The following is a 13,414-nucleotide window of genomic DNA, read 5'->3' as shown; positions in this document are numbered from 1 at the left end:
CGCTGGCTTAGCCCAGCGCCCCTGTCCCCGCGTCCCCTCGGGGCCGCTCCCCACCTGTCCGCCGGGCGCCGCCCGTGACGTCATGGAAACACCCCCTTCCCTCCCCCGCCCCGACGGGCGGGAATACCGCCTCCTAGCCCGGCGGGGAAGTGAGCGGGCGCTTCCCGTTGGTCAGAGCGGCTGCCAATCGAGCGCGGCGGTCCCGCCCCCGGCCCGTCTCGTGGCCGTTCCCCAGCAGCCGGCGGCGGCAGAGGTGTCGCTCTGCGCGCCCCCGCCCTCCCCGCCGGGGCCGGTGGAGCGGCTCTTTATGGTTGCGGTTGTCGCTCCCGCCCGACTCCTTCCTCCCTCGCTCCCTCCTTTCTGCTGGCTGTGGGGCGCCGCTGCCCGGGGGGCCATGGCGGGGGCGCCCGGCGGGCGGTAGCTCGGCCGGCGGCAGGTGAGGAGCTCGGGTGGGTGTTCGAGCGGCGCTGGCGGCCGCGGGGCCTCTCCTCCGCCGCGCCGTGGGGACGGGGCAGCGGCGGGGGTGGTGTGGCGGGGCGTAGCCCCCGGGTGGGCGGGCGGGGGTTGCAGCACCCCTGTCGGAAGCGCCGCGGCGGGCCGGTGGTCCGCGGGTCGGGCCGGGGGCCAACTTGGCACACGAGAAAAGTGGCTTTTTACCAGACGGGAGAGCAGCTTTGTGGCCCGGCTTGCAGCGGGAGCCCCGAGGGCTGCTGGCCGGGGGGCGGGTGGGCGGTAGCCTTAGCCCCCGCGCCTGCCGCCAGCCCGGCCGAGCCCCTCCCTGGTCACCTCCTGCGGCCCTCGGCCCCCGCCGGCCGCGCTGTTACAGCCCCGGAGCGGCAGCCGACTTAAGCGCCTTCCCCTGTTTCGGGAGGGAGATCGCTGCTGAGGGCTGCCCGGCACTTACTGAACTCCCGGTGTGCTCCCCGTAGCACCGAGACGGAGCTAATTCCAGGTTAGGTGGGATACTCCGGGCCGCTGCTTCCCAAACGCCCCTGGGCCGAGGGGTGGCTTTCCCGGAGCAGGGGCGGCAGGGACAGGTCTCTCCGCTTGCTGCGTCCTCTGGGAAATCGAGCTGGCAACGGGCTGGATGTTAAATGTAACTTCGGAAATCTTGGGCGTGTTTGTAAAGCCGTCGCTCTCGTCTAATCTCAGGTTTTCTGAGCTCCTGTAAAATAAAAAAAATTCTACCTTTTTTTTTTTTTTTTCTTCTTGCCCACATTCTTCAAGAAAAATAGGTTAATTAAATCCAGCCACTACAGTTTCCAGGTTGATTTAATTTCCATTTGAGGACAAATTAGGTAATACGAGCATTTAAATACTCCATTACTTGAAAACTTTTTGGTACAGTTCACTGATGGTGAAATACTTGTCACTGACACTTGCTGGTTTATTTTTACTAGGAGGAGATTTGGAATGGCTAGTGAAAAGGGCTTTTAATAAATTCCCTTCCTCCTTGTAAGGTAATTTGTCTGCCTTAGATTTTTGTCCTAGGCCTCTAATGATGGTAACAGTGTTTTTCCTTCTCTGCTTTCTTGAAAAGGGACACAGGGAACAGTTGGTGGTTGCTTCATCCCTTTGCTTTCATTGATTAATCATAGAGTTCAGAATGTTTCACTCTACTTAAATTTCAACAGAGGTTGTAAATCCGGTTTGGGTATTTAAAGCAAGTATTTTCATGGACACTTTCTGTAAAGCCATGGGTAACAACAGTTTTAATGTCCATGAGCTTTATTTTTTATTATTAGAAATGTTTCTAAAAAAAATCTCTTAAGTAATACTCCTTAGTCCGTATTCCCAGTAGATTAAGCTAAATATTTTCTACTGTGGCTCCTACTCCTTTTACAGAGCAATAACATTAACAATTCTTTATTCTCTTCTTCTTTACTTTGATATCCCGCTTCCTGCACACTGTGTTAGGCCGACTTATGTCCTCCCTAATAATTTTGTATATATCTGGGTTTGCATGCAGGAAGGGTGGGTGGGGAGTCTTGGGGATAGGAGAGACTCTCAGCGTATGAGTGTGCATGTGTGTGCACTGAACAGTTGTGGTTGGGCTGAAATTACTAGCATGTTCACCAGGGACAGGAAATGGTGAGACTCAGCTGGAGTCTGCTTCTTGCAACTCTGCATGTGTGGTAGCTCATTCACTTTTGCAAACATAAGTATGCCGTATTTTATACAAAACCTTGTTTAGTTTTTTGGTAGCTGTGTGTATGTCATTGTACAGAATTGGGTCTCCTTCAAACCGTGTCCATTATAAATAGATGGACGTCAGTCTAACAAGCTTTCCTTCATTTGTTGCATTCTGTAGGTTTTGTTATAAGTTGTGTAGAAAGTAAAGCAGAATAGGGCATTCTTGTGGCAGTCTGGAATCTTGTGGTTTCTAACTGTAAAACTGAGTTTTCAGTTGCTGCAAACAGTGCTCTTAACAATTTAGATACAAATTATGTTTTCAATAGGAAGGCTTTTCTCATTTTGTAGCTAATATATTTTAGGCTTACATTTGATTTTCTATAACGTGCATTTCAAAAAAAAGCAGTGATGAACGAGGCAGCAGAATGAAGAATGGGACTGTCGTGGGGTACTTCTATGCATTAGAAGCAGCATAGTATTTATATCAGTATATTTTGGTCTCATTGAAGTCAGTAGAAATTTCTCAATTGATTTAAATTATGTCAAGATTTGACTTGCCGAAGGTGTAAAGTTTTGCTAGTAAAGGCTAGGGGATAGTGTGATACACCACTACAAAGGAAGCCAAAGAAACTTCTAGGAGAATCTCATTGCCTTTTCCTGTATCAGGTTTCTGATAATAGGATGCAGATATTGTGAGATCTGACAAGCAGCTCTTCAGACTGGGACTAATACTTTTCTGTTAACAAATTTACCCAGCTCTGCTCTTTGTGGTGCTGGATTTTCACGTCTATCTCCTGCATTTGTGGTTGTGTTTGAGAAGTATTCTTTGAGGGGACAGACATTTTTTTCAGTCTCCTGCAGCTGTGACTTGTGGTACAAGTACATAAATCCTTGAATATTATGCTTGCAAATGCGTGTTTTGTTGCTTTAGTTTCTCATTTATCTGAAGAACAGGGAAGTTTTGTGTATGTAATGTTCTGTGCTGCTGTGGGTACTTATCCTCATTCTGCTAACATAAAATGTATCTCCTTGATGTTAATTTCTAATTACCTTAGAGTGAAGTTTGCTGTCTGCTTTCAAGGTTGAGTGATGTGGGTGTTGATGCTAATGAATACGGTGATCTAGGTAAAGTTGGAAACATAAGAGCCAAGGAAAGCACAGCAGTGGGTCTGATCCTGGGAGGCAGGATATCCATAACTCCTTCTCCTTTCAATCTGCTTTAGCTTGTTGCTCATGCAAAGTTCTTGAAGCTGCTTGTGACTTTTACGTAATGCATATGTTCAGAAATAGCAGATTCTATTATATATGAAGTTATGACATGAATTAACACAGTGTTGGAGTAGTGGTTTTGGAGCTCTGTCAACATGAAAATCATGGCACATTGTTGGAGGTTGCTTGAAACAATTTAAAAAAAAAAAAAAGTTAAGGACAGCCTCAGCGGAGGAGGAAAACAGAAGCCTTGCACAAATTTTGATTTTCTTTATTCAGGTGTCCCAACTGAGATAATTGTTAAACGATCAGAGTTATTTTTTAAATATTAATTTAATGGGAATTCTGGTACCTGTCGTTAACAAAAGCAGTGAGCGCTCTAAGAAGTGCCAGCTGAGACCTGGAAACGCGTTTGGTCAGTTCGGCGCCGTGCAGCTCAGCCTCTGCTGTCCTGCCTGTCCGGTGTGCCAGAACAGCACTGACTCAGTGCAGGCTCCTTAGGGTAGAAGTCACGTGTTAGTGTGTAGCACTGAGCACAGCAGTGCTTAATCCTATTTCAGTGTCTGGGCGCTCCATGATGCTAACCACAAAAGCAAAGAAATAGAATTGAGCTGCTTTTGTCGAGGAAGGTGCGAAGCAATTTTTGCAATGCCTATTTGCTAATTATTCAGCGTCTTCTGAGGAAGGCTATTTTAGACATGGCTCTTAAATCTTCTCCTATGGAAAATAAGTACTGATAAGCTTGACTTTACAGGAATCCCTGTTATGTGCAACAAGAGGGAGGAATAAGAGTGAGAACTGACTTTCACTGACCTCTAAGCCCTAAGCTGAAGTTAGTGCATTGAGAATTGCTATGAGTTTCTAACTATTGGAGAGGTCTCCAGACTTACTAATTGTGTACTTGACTGTAAAACAGCCTGACACAAAGGTAGTGGCTGCTTAATAGCATCTGGTAAGTCACAGAAGGAAGTCTGTAGATACGATTCTTTATGTGCTTCTGTGCGCACCTTTTCAATTTTATAACAGTTTAGATTGAATTTGAAAAATCCTCCCTTTGGAGTCATTGAATAGCATATTAGCCAAGCTCTGCATTCCTTGTCTGACCAAGAGGTTTGTATGTATTTTTGTTTCAAGATTTCTCACTTTCAAGTCCAGTTGTTAAATTCCTTCTTTAAGTTACGGGGTTTCAATGACTGAATCGTATTTAGGTTGTCAAACATAGCTGCTGCTATGTGAACACTTAATTGTTTTCTTCTGGACATTTTCTTGGGCAATTATGTTAATGTGGGTGTGCAAACAAATCTTTCTTCTGCCTTCCAATACAATGATGAATTAAGGAGACTTCTTTTGATTCATCTTTCCATAATAGCAACTTTTTAGTAATAGCTCCAGATTCTGCCTGCATGTTGGTTGAGCTGAAACCTAAAAAGCAGTCACAGCAAAACATGGTAGCATGTGGTGCTGCGGTTATCATTCAGCACTTCTATTTAACTGCTGTTCTTAGAATGAAGACAGTGTCTCACCTTTACTATTTTGTATTGTTACTAATCCTTGTTTGTAACTTCTTTGTTTACTGTAACGATACCTGTTGGATTTCAGTACTGACTTTTTGTTGCCATTACAAAAACCTGAAGCATTAGGCTTTCTGGGCATTTGGTGAATCTTCTGATGAATGTTTTCAGGGTGGAAGTCTGAAATGTTTCCCTGGCTGAATCTAGTTGTACTCTTCCCTCATCTTAATTTCTACCAATTCTGTTATTACTGCTTGTGATGATACTGCAGAGTCTGTTATCACAAGTATCATCTCTTATCTGTTGTGGTGATCGCTTTGGTCGCTTTTAGGTCACCTCTTTCTGATCTGACTTATGCCACTTGTGATTCTGGAGGCTCTTCCTAGTCTCAGTGTCTGCATTCTTATTGTTCTGCTTTTAGTCTGTTCCATTTTCATATAGCTGCTAGTGAATATGAATAAAGCTCCTGGTCTTAATGGCTCTGGTGAAGAACTGTGGGGGTATACTCTGTTTGCCTTACATGTTTCCTAAGTTCTGCCTGGACAGTCCCTGAAACCACAGAAGAGAATTTCTGAACAGCTTGTCAATCACCAACAGAACCGTGTGTGCAGGAGACTTTATCCTTCTCAATGCGCAAGCCCATCTGTGTCACTGTTAATTCTGCTTGCTACAGAAGGTTAAGCCCTGCCCTTCAAATTTTCATATGAGCAGAGGAGGATACGGGTCTCTGGCACTACTATCACCTTGCCAACCACTGATGTTAAAAAAAATTTTGTTGCAGTGTTTCCCTCTTCTCCAAAGTAATTGTTTTGTCAGTGTGTCTAGAAAAATAGCCTTGAGGAGGGATAGTAAGAGTTTCTTAATACTCTTAGTTTCCCAAGTGAAATGTGCAATTCTTATTTTTACAGAACTTTTGCTGTCCTGTCTGCAGTGGCAGCAGGTGGCTTTGAAGCCAGCCTTGATAAGCTTTATTGTCAAAAGGGTTCTTTCTGTTCCTGCCTCAAGCTGCAAGGCACAATAGCAGCATCTACCCTGAACAGGACACAGAACATGTCTTGCTCATAGCACCTGGGACTACGCTGGCTGAAACTGTATTGGTAGAAAAGAAGCTTGTTTAATGGTTTTAGAAAATACTGTATTCTGAAGGAGAGTTAATAGTTCTATCACTTCTTTCTATATCCCTTGCTTGTGACATACAAATGCCAAGATCTTCTAGACGAAGCTTTAACAGCATAAACTGTGAATTTAAGTGCAACTTACAATGTAGGGGGGGAAGAGGGAGGCAGTTTCACTATGAATGCGATTCAGTCACTGACTGTCTTGTATACCTTAAAAAAAGAAACAGCGAGTGTCTGTTAATCATCTGTGGTACTGCTTGATCACTTTAAAATAACTGGGTGTACATCATTAGTAGCAGTGGGGATCCCAAAGATATGCTAGTGGCTACTCTCTGCATACTGGGGAGCTGATGAAGCTAACTCCAAAGGATGTGGGCTACTGAGTCTTTGCTAGTTTAAGACGACTGTGGTAGGAGTTTGTGGTGGCTTTCTGAGGTTCCCTCCCTTATACCTTACTGCTTGCCAAACGCAGGCAGGCTGGTACTTGCTGGGAGATAGCTTTCTACAATTTGGTAGCTGTGTGAGGTTCCCCACCCTGACTGGATATATCTATGTCTGTGCAGCTCAGTGGCACATGACCTGTCAGTTCTCAGGGACTATGCAGCCATTTAGGTAGCAGATGTTCTAAAAACTTGCTAGTCCATTTTTTTTAGCGATGATTTCACTACCTCAAAAGAAGCAAGCTGCCTAACATGCATCAGGCTATTTGGAACTGGCATTATTGCTAAAATGCTGCAGGACTTCGCTTTTTAAATAAGTGATAATGGAACAAAGAAACAAAAAATTATAAGTAAAAGGCTTTATTAAGACTATCCTTGAAAATAAGATTTCTCCTTAACTTTTTTTTGCTAGTAAGTGAGAGTAGTAAGGCTCTGTGGTCTACCCTGGTGCTGTCATGTCCTGGAAACTTCTCAGAACTGCATCTTGCTGTTGCTGTTTTATAGGGGTGGTTGAATCACTCAGAACAGCCATGTTTTAGTTTCCTTAAAAGATAACATTTTGATAATGGTTTTGTCACTCACTGAGATATGTAACAGGACAGGACCAGAGGCAATGGGCATTTAAACACAGGAGGTTTCCCCCTCAACATCAGGAAGTATTTTTTTTCACTGTGAGTGCCATCGAGCACTGGCACAGGTTGTTCAGAGGTGTGGAGTCTCTCTCCTTGGAGGTATTCAAAAGCTGTCTGGATGTGGTCCTGGGCAACCAGCTCCAGGTGGCTCTGCTTGATCAGGGGGTTTGACCAGATGACCTCCAAAGGTCCCTTTCAACCTCAACCATTCTGTGATGATTCTACTAGTGTATTTTGAAGTTTAGTGTAGTGCGACTCTGCTCTTCAAACTCTGTTAAGAAGTGATTTTGGAAAAGCCAGTCAGAGTCCTGGTGGTTTTTTTTAGTCTTGTCCGGACATTAACTGAGACAATAAGCAACCCTGTGGTTGGGATACAGGTCATCTTTCATATGGCATGGTGCAACTTTTATTGGAATAGCCTCCTTATGGAGGATTGGTGATATCTGTCTGACAGAGTTTGACTTCTAGAAATAAAAGAGAACTGGAACTAATGGGGTTTGCTAATTTGCTGATATTAAGGTCAGATTACAAGCAATTTGTATATGAAGAGAGAGGAATCTTGGATAAATCCAGTCCTATTATCGAACTCTAGTAATAACCATGTTGGGAAAGGGGAGTTGATATTTTTTGTTTTCTGATTAAGGTTGAACAATGGAAGGAAAAGAATTTAAGTGTTGGTCTACAGGAATTTGTCACGTCTTGGCAAGAAAGCTACTGTTTTTCAAGAAGTGAATTCAGGATGTGTATCCTTACTAGCACCAACCAGTACTTTTTACTGACTAAAATGATGGACAACTAAGATGTCATGGACTCTCATTTGCTTACCATTGTGGTATCTGTACCACAGGCTAAGAGGGCACCCAGCTGGATTTAGATTCCTGGGCTGGGTATGAAGGGCTGCTTTGCCATATTCTTAACCTTTCATCCAAAAAACAGATCTAAGAGGAAATGAACTCCAAAGTTTGGGTGTCGATCAAAATATTGGACCAAAGTATTATGACTGATTCTTGTCTCCCTTAACTGAATGGTACTGATAATTTTTTACTGAGTGACCTAGATAGGAAGTAACAATTCAAACCTCTTACACTACTGCCACAGCTTCTGAAATTCAGGAAGTATAAAATCCATTCATTTTTTCCTTTTTTTTTTTTTTTTTAAATGACATCACTGAGTTCATTTGCAGAGTGTTACTGTCCTTCACATCCACCTATTTCATCTGCAAGGCGTTAAAACCAGAAGCACTCAGTATGATAACCTTATAAAACTAAGGCTTACTTACTGAATATCTCCCAGTGCTTAGAGAATGTCAGATTGTGGAGAAAGGAGAACTTGCTGAGGTAGGGAACTGCTATCGTGAATAAATAAAGCTCTTGCCTTCTAGCTGATGTCCACTTTGTTTTGTCGAAACAAGCTTTTTAACATCCTATTTCTTAGGATAAAAATGCACTGCTGAAATCATGTTTTTTCTTTCAATTCACTGAGTAAATGGGGAACTTAATTTCAGATTCAGAGATAAGATGTTAGAATTTTCCACAGGGTAGCTGAATCATAGGCTTCTCTCCTTCACCCCATAATTGCACAGCTTATTTTCCTATGTATAATACTATATAGTACTGTACTCTCTGAAGTTCAGCAAGATTAACATTTCCACTTGATAATCAACAGCAGAGCCATTGCCAGGATGTCACTTTGGCAGATGAGACTTATAGTTTCTTTGCTTGCTTCTTACTTTAAAAACTTTTTCTTTAAAAAAGAATTGTCAGCCTTTCATAAAATGGAGTGTATTTTTAAAGGTTGACTTGTAAAATACTTTTTTTTTTCCTCTTATTGCAGGAACACTTAAGTATACAAGGTTACTTTCTTCTGCCATGTCATATGCATGCAATTGCTGATGTACTGAAGATCACTTACTGGTGATAATCTTACATTTTAAAAGATCAAATTTCACGTAATGGGACACCATTAAGTATTTTTAAATGCATACAAGATCATTGTTTTCATCAGGCAGGCTTTAATAATCTGCTTTTAGTCCCAGATTTGATAAGATGAGCAGGGAAGATACAATTTCCCATTTATTTCTACCTGTATTGGCAGCCATCTTTTTATTTTTAAACAAGTGGTTTCCTTAATTTCATAGTAGTTCAGTGGTAGAACAGTAGTTGTACCTCAGTATCATCAAGTGACTGACCTCACTTTGGGAAACGTTTGTGGGGCTTGTCTGTGGTGGTGACTGCTTCCTACTTCAAGCGGCTTAGGAAATCTTCATTTCTGAGGCATGGCTCAGCCTTTGAGAACATCCACATTTTCCTAACTGTGGATGCCATTTCAGTCTTAATAATCCAGACACAATGACAGTTCACGTTGAAGTACCAAGTGTTCCTCGCCAAGTGAGCTTTCATTACTTACTTTAATAAGACTAGAATGAACAGTTAGTATAAACATACCCTCTATTCAGTGCAATACGAGAGTTGTTTGCTTCTGGTTTTCACAAATTAAGCTATTAAATAGTAGTTGTGTGCAGAGCTCTTCTGCAAAAAGATCATCTTTGCTTGCTGTTAAGTGAATTTGATGTTTTAAACAAACAAACAAAAATGTTTGACCTGTGAATATTAGAAAGATGTAATGCCTTTCTTGCTATGGCCTGTCTCCCAGCACTCATCTTGCAGAACTTGAATTCTTGAGGGATTTTCATTCTTAATATCCTTGCTCAACAGTCTGCAAGTGCATTGCCACTTGATCTGCCTTGTGATGGGTTACTTAAGAAGAGAGAAGGTGTAGGCTGTGCATCTGTTGTGCATTACTTTATCAATAAAATTGTATCTTCTACATTAGCCTAGCCTAATGCACTTAGAGCTGAGGGAAAGGGTGGTATTTGGTAAGGGAACTAGGGATAAAGGGTAGGAAAACAGATTTTTGTATGTAACTTTGATTCTCACTTCTTATTCTGGTTGACCAAACTGCTTTTCTACTTCCCTGTGGTTCTCTTTGGCCCTTGAAAATAATGGAGGTGTTCTGAGTAAATATGGTGAGTCATCTTATGAAATTTTTTTGTCTGTGAATGCCACTTGCATTTGCATGCAAGAATGTTTTGTGGAATGTAGGAGGAATGCAGACAAAAATCGCAAGGCATAGATTGGCTAGACTTGTGACTGGATTGGCTCTGATCAAGAAGAAAATTGGAAAAAACTCTTCTGATCCCCTAATTCCTCCCTACACTGAGATTCTGAAGTGTTTATTTCTATTTCTATGTTATCTGAGTCCCAGAGGTCTGGAAACTACAGTCATTTTCTTCGGAAAGGCATGGGCATGCAAGGTGTTGACATCAAATCAAGAGGAAAGTATCAATTAACTTCACTGTCAGAACTGATGTAGTAGAAGCTACCTATGTCTGGTAGCTTAAATATAGATTCTAAAAAGCACAGTTTCTTTGATCTGCCACTTTTTAACATGAATATTACTTTAAAATAACCCACCTAACTTTTGTTCACAAAAGAAATGCTTCTAAGCAAGTAAAGCTAAAGTAATTTTCTTTTATTAATGGAAACTAAAGTTTAAATTATTAGGCAGGGTTGGTTTGCAGCCTAGGTTAAATCAGCAATAGTAATGTTGGTAAGGGTATATAAAGCTTAATTTATAATGAAAGTGACTGTACTGGCATATCACAGGACTAGAAGAGAGTTCCTGCATACTCATGTTCAATATTTGTTGCAGTCAATACATTTGTAAATTCCCTTTTGTAAAGTCACTAAGCATCATCTTAGAGTCAGAGGTTTGTTCTCAGGTGTCCCATTAACAAATTATTTCAAAACTTTTGTCCTTTGGCTAAAACTTTAATCCAGGATTCTGGCTAATTATATTTTTTTAGATTAAAAAAAAAAAGAGCTTAATTTTAAGTACACAGAATGTTTCATCTGGTCTTGCCTGTTTACCAGGGCAGACTACTTGTCTGCCTGACCCCTGTTCTCATCTGTGTTAGGACTTTCAGCCCTCTATCAAAGGATAGATAAGACTCCTTCTTGGCCACATCCTCATTTCCTTTGCTAGTGCAGTGAGGTTAGATGTGGAGATTGCGTGGGTGCCCAAGAACTTTCACTTCCCACTTCTATCTTAAAATCCCTTCTTGGGTGTGTCACCTTGTCCTAGAGGATCAGTGTCTTTGTCACATGAATGAATCCATCAGCAGGAGAATCCTGATGAGTGACTCTGAATAGTGTTTCACCCATCTTTCTCCTCTTTATCAATTTTATGACTCTTTATCAAATCCCTTGAGATATAGCTGGTTCAATTGTCTGAAGTCCTGCCATATAAATAATCTTTAGATGCCCCTCCCCATTCTGTTCTCTAACTGTAACTTAAGTAACCTTGAACACCCAGAAAGAATATAGCTTCAGATCAGCTGGGAGATACACAAAGTGCAAAGAGGAAGGGGAAGGGTTGGCAAATGTGAATCATTTGAGACTGTAAAAGCATTCACTTAAATGTGACTTTTATTTATATATATTTATATGTATATATAAATATTTTTAAAATCTCAGGTTGCATTTAAGTGAATACATATATTTAACTGAAAATACTTAGCTATCTTTTTCTTTCCCAAATTAACCCACAGATTTAGCAGCAGCTGTTGCTACAGCTGAGTCAATTTTGCAGGTAACCAGATGTAGAGAAAAGCATCTGATAAATAAATAGATTCTGGAATTTGTAGACATCATAACTTGCCACATTTATATTTTTTTCTGTGAGAAAAATTCTTTGAATAAACTTACTGTGAATAGGTTGCAGCTTCTGCTGGATGGTATGTAATTATTCTGGTAGATGGTATATATTTGCTCTGATGATCTTGTTGTTTTAACATAATTGCTTTTTAATGTTTCCGTGAAAGTTTTGTGAATGTTTAGGCCTCAGCTGCCCTGACCTGAGGCTGATGATGCTTTTTTTTGTGGGTTTCTGTGTATACATGTGACACTAAGAGGAAAAGAAGGGGTTATACTTATGTAGGTGTTCTAATTTTGGAGGGGAGGGTAAAATTTCTCCAGTACTACTGGTGACAAGAAAACAAATCACCTTTTTTCTGGTATCTCTTCTCTCCTGCTAATCCCCAGATCCAGATTTAGTGGACAGTCACGTAATGCTACTGTAGCTGCATGCTTACTTTCCCAGACTAATGCTGTGGTTGCTTTGGCTGATCTCCACTGTTCTTCCATCCTTCTGCTTGTGTGGATTTTCCTGATCGTTTCTTAAAAGGCAGTGTGTGGTGTGTGTCTCCTCACTGCACCTTACATGATAGTTTTAAATGTAGGGAGAGGGTGAGAGGTGGTTTGATGCTCGAGACCTGTGCAGCCACACCTGGCAGCCTGCCCTGCCTGCATCTGGTTGCTGCTGCCTGAGAGCAGAACAGCTTGACTAGGAAGAGCCCCCATGGAGTTCTCTAGGTCACTCGGTTCTGATTCACAACAGTTAACACTCAGCATTCAGAGTGTATATTCATCAGTAGTAGATGCATGGTGTTGTGTATGTTGGTTTTGGGTTTTTTTTGTTAAAAAAGCCCCAAACATCTGTACTAAATAGACTGTTGCGATTGGCGGAGTTTTAAAATAAAAATGCCTTCTGTAAGAGTGACAGATATAATATATAAATTGCCTCTAGTGTTCATCCCTATTTTTGATGCTATTTATCCACATTTTGGTCTGGTACTTCAGAAGGAAAAATCTTAATGGCAATGAGTGTCATGATTTTGTGCTTTATCAGGAGTGGGTAAATGAAGTCTCTCTACGCCTGCACTGACAGTAGGGAGCCTTCTGTTCTGTGGCAGCTCAGCTAACAGCAGAGTATGGAAGCAAAACAGTGCACATCAGGAGGCTCGCTTTAAAATCTCTCTTAAGCAACAAAGAGATATAGTTCCTTTAACCTATTGTATCCAGCCTGGTCTGCACCTCAGAAATGTGGTTAAGTCAGAGGACAGAAAAACCTGGTATACTACCTTTGGTCTTCAGTGTAGCAGGGACTCCCTGGCAGACCTCCAGCTAGTGCTTCTATAGTGCACACCCAGCTCTAACACAGGCAAACCTGGAGGCTTAGCTGGCCCATCTGTCTTCAGCTCTAATGTTGCATTCAGCAATTCAGATGGTCTGATAAATACTTTCTTTTCCGTAAGTAGCATTATTCTTCTTTTCCCTACTCACCAAAGACAGGGAGGAAGAAGACCAGAACTCTAAAAATTAGGAGTTCAGCTCAGTAAAGAAGATCTATGAAACCAGAGAGAAAATAGGTAGAGGGCACAAGCCAGGTGAGAGTTTTGGGGGGAGGGAAGGGAGTTTGCAGTTACGGCCTGAGGGAAAGTATAAACACTTGTCCTTGCAGCAGTGGCTTTT

At 41.9% G+C, this 13,414-nt stretch overlaps 1 protein-coding gene across 8 annotated transcripts in view; it reads left to right on the top strand.

Moving 5' to 3' along the window:
* The first annotated feature begins 203 nt into the window (after positions 1-203).
* OSBPL3 (oxysterol binding protein like 3) overlaps positions 204-13,414 on the top strand; it is an 85,268-nt gene continuing 72,057 nt past the window's right edge. For 5 of the 8 annotated variants that reach the window (XM_074900429.1, XM_074900431.1, XM_074900432.1 and 2 more), the window contains exon 1: positions 204-436. The gene's annotated coding sequence lies outside the window, so the exon portion shown is untranslated. The remainder of the gene's footprint in view (positions 437-13,414) is intronic. The other 3 variants (XM_074900436.1, XM_074900434.1, XM_074900435.1) reach the window with 1 other exon arrangement.

Source organism: Athene noctua, chromosome 2 (genome assembly GCF_965140245.1).
Source record: "Athene noctua chromosome 2, bAthNoc1.hap1.1, whole genome shotgun sequence".
NCBI classification, from domain to species: domain Eukaryota; kingdom Metazoa; phylum Chordata; class Aves; order Strigiformes; family Strigidae; genus Athene; species Athene noctua.
Note: the sequence above shows the minus strand (reverse complement) of the source record. Positions and strands in the feature narration are given on the sequence as shown.